The sequence below is a fragment of the Neodiprion virginianus genome, chromosome 2 (assembly GCF_021901495.1).
Source record: "Neodiprion virginianus isolate iyNeoVirg1 chromosome 2, iyNeoVirg1.1, whole genome shotgun sequence".
Lineage (NCBI taxonomy): Eukaryota > Metazoa > Arthropoda > Insecta > Hymenoptera > Diprionidae > Neodiprion > Neodiprion virginianus.
Genome location: NC_060878.1, coordinates 22983331 through 23003017, shown reverse-complemented (window position 1 = coordinate 23003017; position 19687 = coordinate 22983331). Strand labels below are relative to the sequence as shown.

The window sequence follows — 19687 nt, the reverse complement described above, 5'->3', positions numbered from 1 at the left end:
ATTGTGTACAGGGTCGTGCGTGTTGCACAACGAAGATCTTCAATTTAGACTCCTTGGCCAGGAACCGATCCATCGAATACCGCTACTGCCGCTTAGATGCATCACCGATGGCATACAGGGCTGTGCGTCAAACCATAACGAAGGCTCCCATCGACGATTCTTATCAGCCTGGGGCTGAACAAACCATATCGCCAACTATTCCGTCAACTATTAAGCCACAGCGTGTTTGCCTGATGCACATGCTTTATCGAAAGGCTGCGGTGTGATAACAAGCCCGGAGTAGCGGACCACGTCGACCTGTCATATGCAATATGGGGATTCGGTACAAGAGCCATCGCCACTAGGACGTCTCAGTATAAGACCAATGAACGAGTACCGATGTGCAGCGCCGGAGAAATAGTCAGCACGGAGAGTACTAGCATAGTAAGGAGTCGGCAGAGGATCTGTACCTTTTTAATATCAATACCGCAATGTAGAGTCGGAAAACTTCCCAATATGAAAGGCTTCCGTGATTCTATAGTAAAAAAATGAGAGTTAAAGGATGAGATATGGAACGAAATAAAGTAATCAAAACACTCGATTGAGCCAAGAAAATTATTGCAATTTATTAACTCGTAGGGGAAAAGTCGATGAGGCATAAGAACCCCTTATTATATAGTAATAAAATCGTGTCAAGGGTGTATGAGGTGTAAGTGTACGATCAATGGTTTTGTCTCGCATGTAGAGAGCTGCCGTGAGATTCAGAGGCCTGAAGGCGTGAACCTTCGGAAGTTCGATTGACTGACGAGAACCTGCTGTTTGTAATGAGAATACCTAAGATGATCCGCGGCGATGTTATCGTTACCGTAGACTCGATCAGACTGAGAGCTACGAGCGTCAATTCCGGGTTATTTATCGCCATTCATCTAATGATCAGCGCTATCTTTCGCTATTAATGACGATCCACCGATTCGGGTACCCCCGCGATCGCACCTAACTTGTCGCGGCTTGCTGGTAGCGGTAGAGATTCCGGGTATCAGACGGAGTAGAAAGCGCGCACGGACATGGGAAAGGAATGGATAAGTTTGGTCTAAACACGCAACATTGTGAGTAAGATCATTATATCCAATTATCGTTGCTCCACCTATAAGATCTGCTTACGCATCAATATCAAAATACCGTGAGCGATACACCTTCCTCTCTCACACGTAGCAGCGGACCGCAACCCCTCTACATATTGCTTCACGGATCGATATTTCAATATATGTATGTCAACGATGGAAGAGAAGACGAGGAAAGATGGACTACCGCCCATCTTAATTGCTGACCCGTCTCATGTGATTCTGCTGGCTCAATTAACGATTGCACCGGATGAAGAGAAAATCATGTGACGGTAGCATGCCGAAAATCGGCTGTGATTGCCAGGATCACTGCTTATCCCGGCACATTCAGCGTTGCGATTATCTAAGAAATTTCTTAAGTCTAAAGAACCCTGTTGGTTTCTAAGAATTAAGAATTCTTAAACTATTTTTAAAGAAATTTCTCGATTGCTCTCGACATCGTAATACTAAAGAACAGTTACCGATAGTTCTGTACATATGTGCGTATTCGTTTGGCTCGAGGTCTTTAACATTTACCGACGTTCCACCGAAACTAAAATAGGGGGCTTGGAATGAGAATGGAATTGAACCACATTTAAATTTACCTTAATTCAATTTCAATCGCGTTACAAACCTTCAAATTTCCTAGACTAGTGGAAACTTGGTATATACCCAGTTCTAACAGGCATATGGTAAGATGCGAGGGCACCGTTCGACAGAGTTTCAACCATTTCTTACAGAGACACGGGGATTCGCCACGCAAGGAATCTGATGTACCCAAGGCAGAGTGGTGCGTGGGTTGACAGCCGAACAGCGGGTGAGAGAGGTCCGCGTTGTGAGACTCCAAGCGTAAATTGTTGTACAACTCGAGCTCTTTAATTTTTTTAATATATGTAGACAAAACATTTCAGTCTTCGTAAAAGTTCGCGAAACAAGAAGAAGAAGTTGTAAAGAGGTTTTGACTCCTGTTTTATCCTGCGGCCACTGCTCAGGGACGTGTAATCAGGTTTTTCACATCGTGTATAAACGTGAATAATTTTCGTTCTTTTATCGGTGGAATAATAAAATACCAATTGACAAAATCTTTTGACAGTAAGATTCATAACTGCGGACTTATTTCATTTTTATACCATCCGATTTGATGTACACTCATTCCGCGCGGATAGGATAAACATATAATATATTTTTTCATCCTTTTCTTTTACCTTGATCATGCTATCTTAATTGATAAAACACCTTTAAATATTATTTTTTCGCGGGGGGGGAGTCCAGACGAATGCAGCTGTACATCGTCCAATGAACAAATGCATAAACGAGCTGGAAAAGACGACAACAGTCCGTTGTCTCATATATACAAATATATAATTTGAATTAGGACCTGGATCCTGCCTAAACGTTCGTTATGCAAAAGCGCAAAAGGCGACTGCTATTTCGTTACAAAATTTGCAACAAAGAATGTACAACCGTTGGAGGCAAATCGAATTTAAGAAAACACGATGCCAGCGAAAAGCATTGTGCAAAAGCTAAAGCCGTTACCGTAAAGCAGCCTTGTATGTTAGCCTGCTTTAAAAAACTACTCTGCTGTCTCAACGAGTAAAAAAGACAAAAATTCGACTATCGGCGTTTATCCCCGAACGCAATATAGCATTGAACGTAATCGATCGTATGGGTCCGCTGCTACAATTAATCGCCACAGATTCCGAGGTGGTCAAAAAACATTATGTGTAGCAGAAACAAATGCACGCAGATCATGAAGAACGTAACTGGCGCGATCGGTTTGGAGATGATTGTTCAGTCTTTCCGAGAAAATAAATTGTCATTCATCGTCGACGAATCAACAGACGTGAGTTCTTTCAAACATCTCTTTATAATCAACAGATATTTTGAAGGGAACTTGATATTTGATCAATTTTTCGAATTAGTTCCTATTTCTGATGCTATCGCTATAAGTATTTATTATTCAACTGTCGTTGTTTTCGCAAAAAATGATATCCCAAAGAGAGAAAATTTTATCGGATATGCCTGAGACTGAGCAAGTAACATGTTTGGCGTGAATCTAATGATGTTCCAAACCTCTTCACTATGAAATGTACTTGACATTCGTTTGCGTTATGCGCGACCTACGCGTGCGCCACGTCACCGCGGCTAATTAAAGTCATTTGCCGAGATGTGTATAATCATTTGAACAACAGCCATAAGCGACTGGAGGAGTATTCGGTTTGTGCACGACGAAAAGTGGCGGCACCCGTGACCGGTATTGGCGTTCTCCGTTGCATGACTGTACAATGCATTGTACGAATATATGCGAGTTGTTAGATGATATATATCCGAATTGAAAAGGGATATAGGTTATAGGCAATCTTTGCGAAGCGGTAAGAAATGGAGAGAAACCATATTCCAGAACTCTGAAAATGATCATAACGTACTTATAACGTCTACAGATGACATAAGCACACCCCGTCCCCCTCTGTCAGTTGTATAGTCCTGACGGGCGGGAAGCAGCTGACCGCGGCGATTTCAATTCGAATTTATCTCGCACGTGGATTCTTTCAGCACTCGAAAAAATGGATGTACAGTAGACGCCAGATATATGGCCTTACTGCGGGGCCCGAGGAGAGGAGAATTCTCCGAAATGGCTCGCTGCCGAATGCTCCCATTGCTAGCGTCGGAAGCGAAAGCCGTGCGCGGCGGGGGGCGGGGGGGGGGGGGGGGGGGGGATGACAGTACTGCGCAGTGGGAGACGGACGCGCTGAGGTGGGGGATGCCGCGTTGGGTGTTATGTGTGACCGTGCGTGTAGAGGGACATTCGCTCCCATGGCTTTATACTGAATGGCCGTTTATCTAGCGCCTACTGTACTTATAAGAACAGGCTATCAGGCCATTAGTCATTCAATAAAATTCAATATGGAAACTGAACATAAAGAAGAAGCGTTAGCTGCATCTTACGTCATTCGAGTAGAAAAGCTACGTAATGCAGAGGTGAGTGAATTGATACGCAGTAGTGTCATTTGCCAAACGTCTACGTCTTCAGCTCTATTCAAGGTGAGATTGCAGGTAAGTTGGTGAAATATTTTAATTTAATAGAATGTTTTCAGAAATTCAGAAGTTGAAGCCGGGGTATACAAATATGATTTTAAAGTATAGAAGTTCGATTGTTACAATTATGCGGTTGATTCTAGAGAAAAGTATTATTACATGAATATTTTTATTACAAACGTTATCTGATATACCTCGATTTTTTGCAGCTTAACCCTGATCGATGCGTGATTTTTGTATCATGCGTATCACAGACAGGTGGAAGATGCAAGTACGTATACAGCCTGATTTATTTCATTAACTCAGATTCGAGTTCAACTAGTCTGGAACAGGAGTGGGGTTACTGACAGATATCCAGTTGGGTAAAAATTTATATTCGAAGGGCATTGTCATCACGCAGAACTTCAACTTAAAGTCTCCACAAAAAAGTCATAAGTCGTTCCCTACTGCCTCAAACTTGCAGACCAACCATGTGCTCTATTAGCATACCTTCGAGATCATAATCAAACCGAAACATAGCGTGCTGTTAATATAGTTTGAGGTTTTGTATTTGACAAAGTTCTTTCGATCAGCAGACAATTCAATTGTGAGGCATGTGCATTGACTTTAATTTTGTTTTCGAAACAATCTGAATTGTATTCTGATAGTTTGAATACCGCAGATGAGATCCTTTTGGATCTTTATTGTCAACAAGTTTTGCTTACAGAAATTGCTATCGTTGAATTGGGCGTCCTAACAGAAAAATAGTCAAATTCTGAGATATGGTTTTCTGTTAGAAAACTTGGGATCTCTGCTTGTTCTAGAGCATATTCTATCAACGTTCGAAATTAAAAGAGTGTAAGTTCTCTCCTTGACGATTTTTTCAATCCTTTTGATTTAAAGGGAGCGGCGAAGAAAGCTGTGGAGTATAGCACCAGAAATGAAATGGTAGCTATTTCAGAATATGAAAATACTTTCAACTCCGGGGCTGTACGCATAGGTCTTTTCGTTTTGCATTCACAACCATGGCTTGGTAGTCCGGTTAATTTAGCCATAAAAATAGTGATCGAAACACAAAAATTCCGACAGAACTGAATTTTGGTAGAGACCTTGGGTTTACCATTATAAAGAAAAAGAAAAAAATCCCCATCGATCCCATGGGTGCTAAAAAAGTTATTCAAGGTCAAAGGTCAAAATTTTTGGTTTTTTCGATTTTTTTTTCTCGTTAATGGCGTTACGTCCAGCATACCACTTCTCTCTATTTTTCCTACTTGCTAACTTTCCCACCGTTCTTATATGAATCTCATGGTCTCTGTCCTGTCCTCTTATCTCTACCTAGTATCACGCTATTCACTATCGCGCTTACTCATCTAATTCTATTCCCTTCCTTCAGCGTCTTCACACCTTTTCTGCACCCGTACGTTTCAATTCTCTAGCGACACTCCTATTCTAACTCTCAACAACTTCACATCTAGACTTCTTACATTGCTTCATACAGCACACTTCGTTTTTACCGCCATCTCAGCTTCTTCCAAATAAATATATAAGTAATATCTCAAATAAACCCTACGTTATTCGATCCTCATACTGATTTCCGGTTGACCTAGTTCGTAAAACTGAAGCCAACCGGTTTACTCCTACCGCTCAGGAGTAAACTCCATTCACGGACGTAACAACGGATAATTTTATCAAAAAAATAGCTCAGACCAAAATTGTAGATCATAAAATTATCCACTTATACTTTTTTTCCTCAGAATTATTATTTCTGAGATATCGCGATTCTGAAAGTCGAACGTGTTACATTCTATATAATATTCACGCATATGTCACGGATATACATAGTATATGTATAGTATATATAGTATATATACATAGTGTATATATTAGGGTGTTTCAAAAAAAGACGAATTTTTTTTCTTATGGTGTCCCAAAATTGATAGTTTACTTGAAAACAAAAATTTTGGCGCTAATATGAGCTCTTAATATCAATAGTAAGGTTTGCCTCTATCCATTTCTTTATTTTCCGTTTGAATAAATCGGGAAAATTTTTTTTTTATTTTTGAAATTTTATTACTTTGGAACGGTTTATTGTAACAACAATCTTAAAAAAGAGATTTGTAGGAAATTTCACGCTCTACAAAAAATGTCTGATGGTCAAAGTTCCTCAGATCAACCGTTTCAACGATATCAGCGATCAAAAATAACACTAATCAAAAATTTCAAATATTTTCCAATAAAACTACAAAAAATTATCATATGCCATATTTATATTATTTTTTATGTAAAATTACTTTAACTACAGCATAAATACTACATCAGCAATGTATGGAAAGGGCAAAACTTCAGTAGTAAAATTATTCGAAAAAAAAGATTTGATTGACTGCGCAAGAGTATTTAAAGAAACTGATTCTTCTCCGCAAACAATAACCACAGCAGGAATTCGCTTTCTCTTTGCTGTTTATGGAGCTCCAAAAAAAATTGATTGTCGAGATAAATACCGATATTTAACCTTTGTCAAAAATACTCGACACAAGAAGCAAGTACAATTATGATGTCTCCCCCAACATCGGCATCTGCTATTCAACGCTTGTATCAAATATTCTATCAAGTTCAGACATGGCTAGGCAATAAACTTAACCCAGAAGACTGGGGTTGAAAATTCATAGATAATACTTTGGAACCGATTCAAAATTTACTGCCACCCGCTCCAGAAAAACGCCTTAATTCTATTTTTTGCAATTGCAAAAAAGGTTGCAGTGGCAAATGTGGCTGCAAAAAAGTAGGATTACTGTGTTCTCCAGCATGTACCAATTGCCAAGGTCAGTCTTGTTCAAATGTCCAATTAAATACGACAGAGGAAGATTCATGTGATTTTGATGAAGAGATAACTGGTTCATCTGCATTTGAAGAATTGATGAACATCCAGCAAGAGGAAGGGGAAGAAGAAGAAGAAATCGAACAAGACATGACTGTTGAAGTAGACGTTGAAGAGTATGAATCAGATTAAAATGTGAAAAAAATCAAAATTACAATTAAAGTCAATATCCAATATCAATATCAATATTCATTATGCATTTAAAAAAGTATTGTCCCTGAAAATTACATTATAATAGTTCGTGGAATAGGCTTACTGGGGAAACCACGTAAAAAAAAAAAAACGCGTCGAGTACACTACCGCACAGGTGGCGTGGAAATGTGTGCATATCATGTATAACGTGACTCTTACAATCGCGACATCTCAGAAATGGTGACTCTCGGAAAAAAAATTATAAGCACCATTTTTGTCGATAATTTTAGGATCCACAACGTTAGTCTGAGGTACTTTTTCAATAAAACTCACCGTTTTCGAAAAAAATCCAAAAAACCTCAAATTTTGACCTTTGACCCCAAATAACTTTTGTAGCGCACATGCGATTAATGGGGACTTTTGAAACTTTCTTTCTCATGGTGAACCCAAGCTCTCCACAAAAATTCAGCTTTCCCCCAATTTTGGCTATTTCAAATGTCTAGATTGACCGGGCTACATGTCCTACACACGACGAGTAGTCTGACCAGCGAACAGCAACAGTCGATAAGAGGGCCGGGGGACCCTTCAACAGTCCACTGCAAGGGTTTGCAGGTGGCATTATCGACAAGCAGGGGTGGGCCCAACCAAATAATCCCAATCAGTGAACCATCACAGTCGATGTAGGGGCCGGGGGACTTATCGACTGCCCCCTGCAAACAGTCAGCTGAAACGGGTCAGAAGTTGGCGCCATCGCCAAGCAGGGGAGGGCCTAACCAAGTAGTCAACGATCAGGAGGTTACGAAGCCCTCGTCGCCTGCAGACGAGCAGCTCAGTGCGCCTGCATTGTCACACCCTGGGCCAGGCATTGATGAGGATACATTGAGAATGCTTGGAGAGGACCACGAGTCGACGACTCAAACGTGGGGGTTTTACACCTGCAATCAGCAGCGAGATGGTCCAACTGGATTTCAGAAGTACTGAAAAAACAGGTCAAGGAAGATCTGCTACAAACATATCCTCGAGCTGGCAATTGCCTCTTAGAGGCGCAAAATTTGAATCCCAAGGTTGCGGCTACTATGAACGACGCATCCTTAAAGCGGGACAAGTTTGCTTCTAAAATACAGAGCCTTACGGGCTCAGCGATGCTTGAGATAGCCCTGGGCTTGGCTATCTCTCTGATTCTGGATGAGAACGGCGAAGAAGGATTGGACAAGAATCAGCTATTGGAATACCTGTGTGACTCAGGTATATTATGGACTGAATCACATCACCAGGAGGCTTTGTCAAGAAAATCTTTTATTCTTCCTGGAATGGAGAAAAACATCAGAGAAATTTTAGAAAAAAGTAAATCAGATAAATTTCTGTTCGGAGAAAATCTATCTGATAAAATCAAGTCGACAAAGTCTATGGAAAAAATAGCTGCTGACTTCAAACAGAAGACGACTTTCAAAAAAGTTTCACTGAAACCATCAAATCAATTAAATTGGAGACCCCCACCCTCACGGTACCTGGGACAGAGGGGTGTGGGGAACAGGAAATCCTCGACCATCAAATTCTCCAGGAACAAAATATCGACGAAACTAAAACTGGGCTAGAAACCCTCGACCTCACAAGCCCAGGACAAAACATCTTTCCACAGGAAGGAACACCAACTGAAAGCTTAGAGATAAATAAGAGGGCGGGAAGGTTGAAATTCTTTCTCGACAAATGGAAATTGATTACCAATAGTACATTTGTTTTAAACTGTATCGAGTAATACAAAATTAACTTTACCAAACCTGTACACCTGGGTTGAAAACCTCCGAATGCGAAATTTGGCTCTCTCAAGGAGCTGCAGGAATATCAAACTGTTATCAAAAGGTGAAAGATATAGGCGCTATAGTCCCGTGCAGTTACGAGGAAGGACTATTTGTTTCATCATATTTTCTAGTGGACAAGCCGAATGGTGGTAAGAGATTCTTTTTAAACCTGAAGAGATTGAATGAGTTTATGGCTGCAGAACACTTCAAGTTAGAAGATGTTAAAATGGCATCAAAATTGGTCACAGAGGGAGACTACATGGCTCATATAGACCTTAAGGATGCCTATTTTTCAATCCCTATGCATAGAAAATGCCGTAAATACCTTAGATTCCAGTTTGGAAATCACTTATATGAATTTGTTTGCCTAGCATTTGACTTGTCCACAGCACCTTTCGTATTTACTAAAGTTCTAAAGCCAGTAGTAAATTTAATACGTACAAAAGGTTATGTATCGGTTATCTATCTGGATGACATCTTATGGATAGGTCGAAACTTTGAATCATGCAAATCAAATGTGGTTTATATAATAAGCTATTTGCAAGCACTTGGATTTATTGTTATCGAAAAGAAAAGTAAGCTGTCTCCCAGCAACAGATGTCAGTTTTTGGGGTTCATCCTGGACTCCAGAAATTTCACCCTGGAGTTACCAGAGTCCAAAAGACATGAGATTCGGAACATGATTGAGGAACTCAGCAACACAAAATCTTGCAAGATAAGGAATTTCGCCCAATTTATAGGTAATCTGATAGCGGCCTGCCCAGCTATCAAATATTGTTGGCTGTACACTAAGCTTATTGAAAGACACAAATTTCTAGCATTATTAGTTAATGACAACAATTATGAGGCGCATATGAGCTTGTCTCAGATTCTACAAGAGGATTCCACGTGGTGGAAATAAAATATTGTGTCGTCTTCTAACCCCTTTAATGCACATATGTTCGTGAGAATGATCTACTCAGATGCATCGCAGTTGGGATGGGGCGCTTTCTATAACGGAGAAGGGTCCCATGGACTGTGGTCAGCTGAGGAGAAAGCGTGTCATATCAATTATCTGGAGTTGCTCGCTATCTTTTTAGCCTTAAAAACATTTGCTCCTGACCTAAATAGCTGCGACGTTTTCCTGCGGGTAGACAATACGACGGCAATCTCCTACGTGAATCGTATAGGTGGAATTCAATACCCACGTCTGAATAATCTTGCAAAAAAGATCTGGCAATGGTGCGAACTGCGGAGTCTTCGAATATTCGCATCATACATCCCTTCGAAGGAGAACGTCGAGGCAGACAGGGAATCAAGGCTCAGTAATATAGACACTGAATGGGCACTCGGAGAGACAGCCTTTGAAAAAATTAATGAACGTTTTGGATAGTCAGCGATAGACCTTTTCGCTTCTAGGGTTAATAATAAATACAAGGTTTTTTGCTCATGGTTCAAAGATCCCGAAGGATCTTTCGTTGACGCGTTTACATTAAACTGGTCTACATATCGTTTCTACGCATTCCCTCCGTTCTCTCTTATACCAAGAGTTCTGTAAAAAATAATAATTAATAAAGCCTGTGGTATTGTGGTCTCCCCGTTTTGGACCTCACAGCCTTGGTTCCCCAGGTTCTACTCCCCCCTTTTGGAAGAATCATTGATATTACAACCGTCCAGGTACTTATTATTATCGCCTTGCAGATCAATCCAATATCCTCTGGTCAACAAACTATCATTGATTGTCGGCAAGTTATCAGGACAGCATTTACAAAGAGGAAAATCTCGATTCCTGCAGCAGAAACACTCATGGCTTCCTTATCCAAAGCAACTGTAAGGCAATACTCAGGCCCAATTAAGAGCTGGTGGCAATATTGTAAAACAAGGAAGACCGATCCTTTTAATTTTAAGGAAACAGATTTGTTGGAATTTCTTTCGAACAAATTCCAGACAGGAGCATCTTACGGTTCCTTGAACTCCATGAGAGCTGCAATATCTCTGATAGCGAAAGAAAATTTTTCATGAAATATAATCCTGAACAGATTCTTCAGAGAAGTATACAAATGCCGTCCGTCGAAACCTAGATACAACAGAACGTGGGACCCGACTATAGCTTTAGATTACCTATCTAAATTGTACCCACTAGAAACTCTGAAACTATCAGAATTGACTGGTAAGCTAGTTACCCTATTGGCTCTGGGCACGGCTCACAGACTCCAAATGCTATCGCTCATCAAAATCAGCAATATTAAAAGACTATCTGATGGCCTGGAGGTAGAGATTATGGACCTTATAAAAACTTCCAGAGCAGGAGTTAAACAACCTGTTCTGAAACTTCCCTTCTTCTCAGAAAAACCCCGTATAGCCAGTACAGTAGGGAGATATTTGGAAGTAACCAAAGACTTGAGAAAAGACTGTGACGAGTTATTAATCACATAATAAACCGTACAAGAAGGCCTCGATGCAAACAATTAGCCGGTGGATAAAAACTGTTCTAACGCAGAGTAGGGTAAACGAGGAATTTACAGCCTATTGTAGTAGGCCCGCGTCGACCTCGCCCGCCTTACGAAAGGGCGTAGATATTAATGTAATTAAAGAGACAGCTGGTTGGTCGAAATTCTCGCAAGTATTTGCAAGGTTTTATAACCGACCCTTAAAAGAAACCGGAAGAACGTTTGCGGAGGCTGTGTTCTCATAAAAACGTTCCTTCATTAATGCCAAACTATTACTATTAGTCTCTCTATCTGATAAAAAAGTTTCAAACAAATGAACGTAGAAAAAGATTATAATAACAATAGTAAAAAAAAGATTATAATAACAATAGTATACGCATGAAGTTGGCGGTGGGGTGAGATCCCGAAAACAAAACAAAAAGCATCTAGCAAACCCTTTGACAGCTGTCACCGGCTGTTTATGACAGTCTTTGATAAATATATTTATAGGTATCTGTTTCTGACGCGCAAAAAATGAACATGCAAACGAAAATTATCAAGATGATTCCCGACGGGAATTGTCTTTTTCACGCGTTGGCGTATTGTGTATACGGCACTCAAGATCGACACGCAGAGGTGAGACTGAGTATCGTTTCAAATATAATGGATAATTGGTCTACATTTGCGGGTTTTATCACAGGTGATGAGTCAAACGGTGCTGTGATTAGGTCACCTGGTGATTACAAATCACATATGAATAAAAATGGAATATACGGGGGAGAAGCAGAATTAGCTGCAGCTGCGGACATTTTTAAGATATGTTTAATCGTGTATCGCGAAGAACAAATTTATCCACACCGGATCGGATCACAAAATGAAACACAATTCTCGCTACTCTTCACCGGCGACGGAGACAGTGGACACTTTGATGTCTTGCAGAACCAAAATAAAATTCAGATAGTGAGTAACAAGTATGAGAAGTAACAATCAAATATTAGTAAATCTAAATATATCACCAAACAGTCAAAAGGACAGCCCGGATTTACGATGCAAATGGAGAAAGGAGGAGTTTCAAGCAGCAGACAAGGCGATGAAGATGGTGGATGGTCGGAAGTATCACAAAAGAAAGAGGAAAATAAAATTGTAAGTGCGAAGAACCAAATAAGCCATAGAATAATATCCATCAAATATTCGTATAACCAGGTAAGAGGACGACCAGGGTCGATGTTGACCACAAGAGAAAGAGGTGTTTTGCGGAGTGAACAGCAACACAAATATAGAGAAAAAAATAATATGAAGAAGGTGATTTTGGAGAATAACGGGCAGAGCGGTAGCAAAAATAATTCAGCAAGTCAAGGAGATAGATCGATATCAATAGAGAAGGAACACCAATTTTCAACCAACGAATGGAAGCTTAGATTGATGAAAAAATGAAAAGTAAGCACAGAAGGAATTGAAGTGGACAGCAAGTGCAGACCTGTCATCAAATCAACATGAAGGAATTTGCCTGTCTACTAGACAATGCGTAAGGAAATAGTGAGGCGCGAAGCGCCGAGATGGGGTTGGCGCGCGAAGCGCGCAGGGGCGAAGCCCCTAGTATATTAGTAATAATCAAAGTTATAAAGCTATTGTTACTTAAGCCACAAATCGACTATATGTATGGTCCAAATATATGTACGATATATATACACACATATATATATATGAGGTATTCCATGCCAACTGACAATGAGAGGTCATTTTCCCTAACCCCCGCCAATTTGCTTCATTATTTTTTTAAAAAAGAATGATAGGGACGAAAAATCTGAAAAAAATGGTGAGTGCTTTTTTTAGGTTGCAGAATCATATAAAAATAATTAAGCAAATTTATAATTTGTATACATACAAAATAAGAAAAATTATTCCTCTAAAAAAATATTTGAAAAATACAAAAAATCAATTCTCCACACTGAACTACGGCTCAAAATGTTTGTTTAGGGACCCAGAAATTATGTGAATTTTTGTAAAAAATAACACATGGCGTTTTTTTTCAGGACCATAAAAGGTCTTGTAACATTTTTTAAAAAAGAATGGTTGGAACGAAAAATCTGAAAAAAATGGTGAGTGCTTTTTTAGGTTGTAGAATCATATAAAAAATAATGAAGCAAATTGGCGGGGGTCAGGAAAAATGTCCTCTCAGTTGGCATAGAATACCTTATATATATATAGATATATAGAGAGAGATATATATGAAAAAAGGGGTATTTTCAAATTGTATTTCAAAAGATTATAAAATAAAAGAGAACTCTCAACATCTACGTTTCATAATTCTGAGAACGAGACCAGATATAATTGATAGATCAAACGAGCTTACCTGAAGTGAAGTACGATCTAAATTATATGCTGGTCTCGTTCGAGAGGATTACAACCCACCCCAAATCTCTACCTAAAAACTGCTCCCCACCCCAAGGAAATATTAAGTAACAAACTGTCATTTCCTTATTTTATTATTTTATTATTTTAAACTTCAAAAATTATGAAGCATAAACGTAAGCAGATAGAGAGAGAGGGTATTCTCTCTTTTTACTCTGAACATGTGGTGGCATCGCAGTGGAACTAGCAATACTACGTTTTGTAATCCTCTCGGACGAGACCAGCATATAATTTAGATCGAACTTCAATTCAGGTAAGTTCGTTTGATCTATCAAATATCACTATGGTTGACTCTTAAGGTAGTACCGTGATAAATCACTTTTCTTACAATATCTTTCAATTTTTGAATACACATAATTTGAAGTGTCCTTTATACGTAGGAATTTTTTTTAATAGTCCTTGCGGTACTAAATTTTGCAATATTAGCGATCAAAAGTCGTACAATTTACATGTATTCCCTATCCCGACCGTAGTTAGAGTGAGCATTTTATTTAATAACAGCCATACTTTTCTTAGAATTTTTTTTAAAAACTGAGAATTAATAATTGAAGATATAACAAGTAATTTTTTTCAAAAAAAAATATAAACAAGCAGTATTCATTTTTTTGTAAATAATTCTTAAAGTTTGTTGCTTTTAATGATTTTCAAACTTTCTCTCATAACCTGACCCGTGAGAAATAGTGACTTGGCAACGTTGCCCTACGCGGGAAGTTTAAAATGCCGTAAAGGCCCAACGAATTGAAATAAATGTCTAAATTTAATCGCGAAGTCATTGTGTATTATTTTCAGTCTACAATTATAACTAACCTCAAATTGATTTCATAACAATACATTTCTCTACAACACATGCTTGAGGGCCAAGAGATACTGAGGTAGAATGCAACGTTGCCAAGTCAGACAAAAGACGCAATGGGAAAATTTTTATACTTCTGCGCATGTGAGAGGAGGCGCAAAGGTGTACTGTATCTCAACTACTTTTTACTTTAGTTATAATGTTTTATACAGGGGATATTTCTCTGGAAGTTGAGGACTGCTGCTATCACGGTACTACCTTAATAGTTAGCTTAAAAATTCTCACAGTTTATCTTTGAGTCTTATTATCTTTTCTAAATCTTCTCTGATTTGACTATAAGTTGCTTTATTATCGAATATCTGTGAGGAATTAATATCATAAGCGTACCGCGTGCGCGATCCTATACTGCTGCGCAGTATAACACGTCGTTCTTTGACTTTGGAATATTGCGCCGCACCGAATAACACCTTTCTTATTATTTCTCTTTTGGATAACCTACAGACTTAGATGTTTGTAATGGTGTTAGTATGAACATCTAAATCTGTAAGTTGTCAAAAGTTAAGTAAGTAACCAAAAAACATCCGATACAAAAATTCTTATAATCCTTGCTTAATTTAACTTTCTCTTCATAAATATTAATTTGTTTCAGTTATTTATAGATTTTGTTAAATGTAAACATACACCTAGCTAAGCTAAATATAATTAAATGACACATGTAATCCAAATCTATAACGTTGAGATGTACAAATCAATATTAATAAATTCAAATAGGTTTATATAAAACATTTAAAAAAAATAAGAGACAACATATGACATAAAAAATTATTGTTTATAGCCTGAAGATGGTCAGCAGGCAGCCCGACCGAAACGTTGTTATAACGAATTAACGGTTCTACCTGACCTACTTCGAAGAATTACCTCACTTCATATGTTAATTAGTGATATCATTTTTATTGATTAGGACTGTATTGAATTATGTTGAACAAGGCTTCCTGCGAGAGAAATCATGGGCGCCCCTGTGCCACGTTTGGTTATCTCTCCGACATACATATTTTACACTAACTTCAGATGGGCGACTTACGTTCAACAGCGCCACCCTCATTTGCACCTAAAATCAGCTCACTTTTTATAACCCTAAAATATCCCTCCTTCTATACACTCCAGAATGAAGAGTGTTTCGATATGGAGAATTTTTTTTTATTGCCATCGAGATAGATCTTTTTGTTGCCATGGAACACAAATTTATTATAGAAAATTGAAAACAACTCTCATTCAAACCTGATTTTACATTGCATAATGTTTAGAACACACGGCATTAGAAAGTTTGCTGGCGGAAAACGTTGCTACGTATCTGGCATATCTCGAAGAGAAATGCACGTAAACGAAGTTTAAAATTGTGGTCGACGTCGCTACTAACTTTATGTCTTTTGCAGAGATTACAGCACATTCATTCGGATTTGAGTTGATATGTGTAAAATCGATTACAGAAATTGAAATCAATTTCAATCAACAACTCTTAGCTATATTTTCAGGCGACGAGGTTTCGTTTAAGTAAAGGTCAATGGTGTGTACATATTCATTACGACGTTTCAGTCGGACCTGGCCCACCACTTTCAGACAGTTCAAGTTCGAATAAAAAAATCCCAATTTCGTTATTATATAATAAATTTGGCGGAATTCAATAAGGAAGATACGACTACGTTCTGCTTTACCATTCTTTTCCGAACTTCAGTTAACACTTATGGATTGATATGCAAAGTATCCGTACATGCGTGTTTTGTACACATGTGTGAAATACATTTTTGCGGACAAAACCAGTGTGTGACAATTGGAGTGAAGATTGAAGTATTCGATTTCGTTGTCAGAGAGAAGAAAAGAGCAGATTCTCTCGAAAAATGTAAGAATAGAGAGACACGCCAGGTTTTTTGGTAAAATCTACTTCGCAAAATGCAGAATTCACTTTAATATTATACATGGAGTTTGGCTAGCTACAGACACACACTTACTTATACATATTTACGTACATTACATTTACTTTAGATACACTAAAAACCAGTGTTTGGACTGTAACATCTGCTAGATTTATAGTTAAAAATATAATATTTCTTATCTACTCTTTTTCTTCTCTCCGTGTACACTGGACTGATTTTAAACCAAATCTACGGTCACACATGGCAAGGAGACCGGTGGGAAAATTGCGATCAATATTCGAAGTTTTTGAGGTTCTTCAGTAAAATTTGAAGTGCTTGCACTTACCGAAATAACGTGAATCAGGTCACAATCCAACCAACCCGTAATCTTGGCCGTCTCGAAACATACAATTTGCACTAAACTTAACAAACTGAAATTGATGAAATTTTGGTAAGTGAAACGAAAAATAAAGATCTAGCGTTACGTTAGCTAGTCAAGAAAAGAGTTAGTCCGTCAAATCTCAACTGAGTGCCGATGTCATAGAAATATTTCTTATAGAGTAGGCAAGGAATGTGAGCGCGCAATATAAGTGGGAGCATCACAGATTCATAATCAGACAGAGAGCGTAAATACTAGGAATGGACATGTTTGTATGTTAGACGATTAAGCTGTAGCGCTCAAGACTATTCCTCTAATATATACGAGATCTTGGAGCAAGAAAAAAAAATGTTGTAGAAAGGGATGGCTGTGTGGTATTCGATTATAGTAGTGGTGTACATGGACATAGTACAATCAGTCAAGCCATCCTTTGAACAGGTGTCTTAGGTGCGCTGTCAAACGTGTTGTTAATTAATGCCACGAGGCTGAAGTTAATAACGTCAACATAACAAAACGTCAGAGGAAAAAACATTATTGTGCTGTTTTATAATGACTTTCAAGGAGTGGTCTTTTCAATGAGAGTATATCTTGTTGATGATGGTTTACTAAATTTCAGATATTCCTAAAGGTGTGAAGTAACGATTTCTTCTAAATATGCATCGTTATAGTAACAGTGCTAACTTCATTCTGGTAGAATGAGGAAGGAATCGAGTTTCCTAAATATGAGTACTGTGACGATATTATAAATACAAAATTACCCGTGAAATTTTGCTTAGCACAGCAATCTCGATTCAGGCGTCAGGCGGGAGAAATGGCTTAGCATTTGAAAGAGTCTACGGAAAGACGCCCAACCAACCGGTTTATAATTCCCCGTAGTGATTGTTTAATAATTGTAAACGATAATTTAAATCAAAGTAACACATCGACCTCGACAGTAAACATCCGTACGAATCTTAACGTGTAAGTCAAAAATAAAAAACTAAGTTAAGTTACGAGATCCAAGGAATCAACAATTTTTACAAACTTCTTCGCATTACGAAATCGCCGCGAAGAAAACTCAAGACGACCGTGGATTCCAAATTTTATCAAAAAATTCGCAAATTCACATGGACAATTACACGACGGAGCTGCTGCCGAGTATTAAATCAAGGGATAAGTGATTTTTAATATATTTATGACTGACCAACTTTTTACCTCATCACTATAGACAATTTTAAATCCTAATGTGAATTCAGGCTTATTTTATCTTAATTTATTTGTGAATGTTTGGAATAAATGTGTAATTTTAATCGTTAGAACAATGGACAGGATTTAAAGAGTTTTTGTATGTTATTTATATTTTAGTTATATTTCATCTACATTTTATTTATATTTTATTTATATTCCCCTTATATTTTATTTATTTTTCATTCAGGTTTTACTTACATGTTATTTATATTTCATTTATATTCTATTTATTTTTTACTCTCGTTTTATTTATATTTTATTTATATTTAATTTTTTCCATTTATAGTCAATGTCATACTTATTATCGTACTCGTCATTTTTTTTTTTTTTTTGGAAGCCTGTCCATTCACTTCATATTTTTTCTTTTATGTTGACAATAGACTCAAATTCTTTACCGTCCCCTTATTGACATATGTTTTTGACCTCCCACATTAATCAGAATATAGGCAAAAACAATTATTTACAGTACAATGTTTTGCTTTATATCACGATTTACTGAATCTCTGATAATTCTAAAGATGCAGAATAACAGTTTACCTTGAGAATTACATCAACGTTGCGAACTGTAACCTGATATGAGGCTGAAGTTACTAACTTTAACGTAACGATATATCAGGAAAAAAATCGTTATTGGGCAATTTGAGGATCACTTTCAAGGAGTTGACTGTTCAGAATTAGTTTATTTTTTATAATGGTTTATTGAATTTCGGAAGGTCACAAAGGTGCGACTTAGCGATCTTCCTCAAAGATGCATCGTTACAGTAACGTTACTAACTTCATCCTCATTTAATTTAACCGGGGTGGTAAAATAAGTTTTACAAGGGCGGAAACTTTATATGCAAGATATGTATTAAATATAATGAAGAATTCTGCACGAAGAGACTTTTAGTATAAATATTGGTTTTATTGCGTATAAAAAATGATCACAAAATATAAGAACTTAGAGATAAACGAGATACTGTTACAAAAATTCACATAGTGGCTATAAAAATGCCAAGCTGAAATATGTTTTTAAAATAACTCATAAGAAATGTAGAATCTTGCATTAAGCGATTTTACAATTTTTATTTTATCCATATTGCACTTATTACAAGTATAATTACAAAAATAACAAGTCACATCCAAGTTTTCTGTATACACATAACAATATTTAATACCTTAGATTGTGACCGTGGACTATGATTTTAGAATTGCAGAGGGAAAGTTTTGTCTTTTGGAAATAATGGATTGTAAATAATTGTATTTATTTTTGTTTTTGCCTGTATTCTGATTATTGTGGGAGGTCAAAAACATATGTCAATAAGGGGACGGTGAAGAATTTGAATCTATTGTCAACATAAAAGAAAAAAAAATATGAAATCAATGGACAGGCTTACAAAAAAAAAATGACGAGTACGATAATAAGTATGACATTGACTATAAATGGAAAAAATTAAATATAAATAAAATATAAATGAAATATAAATAACATATAAATAAAACTTGAATGAAAAATAAATAAAATATAAGGGGAATATAAATAAAATATAAATAAAATGTATATGAAATATAACTAAAATATAAATAACATACAAAAACTCTCTAAATCCTGTCCATTGTTCTAACGATTAAAATGACACATTTATTCCAAACATTCACAAATAAATCAAGATAAAATA

The 19687-nt window shown here is 37.4% G+C and overlaps 1 protein-coding gene across 1 annotated transcript in view; it reads right to left on the bottom strand.

Moving 5' to 3' along the window:
* Window positions 1-17066, bottom strand: part of LOC124298782 (ornithine decarboxylase-like) — an 89312-nt gene extending 72246 nt beyond the window's left edge. Inside the window, exon 1 of the mRNA XM_046751265.1 lies at window positions 16770-17066. The gene's annotated coding sequence lies outside the window, so the exon portion shown is untranslated. The remainder of the gene's footprint in view (window positions 1-16769) is intronic.
* Window positions 17067-19687: the final 2621 nt, after the last annotated feature.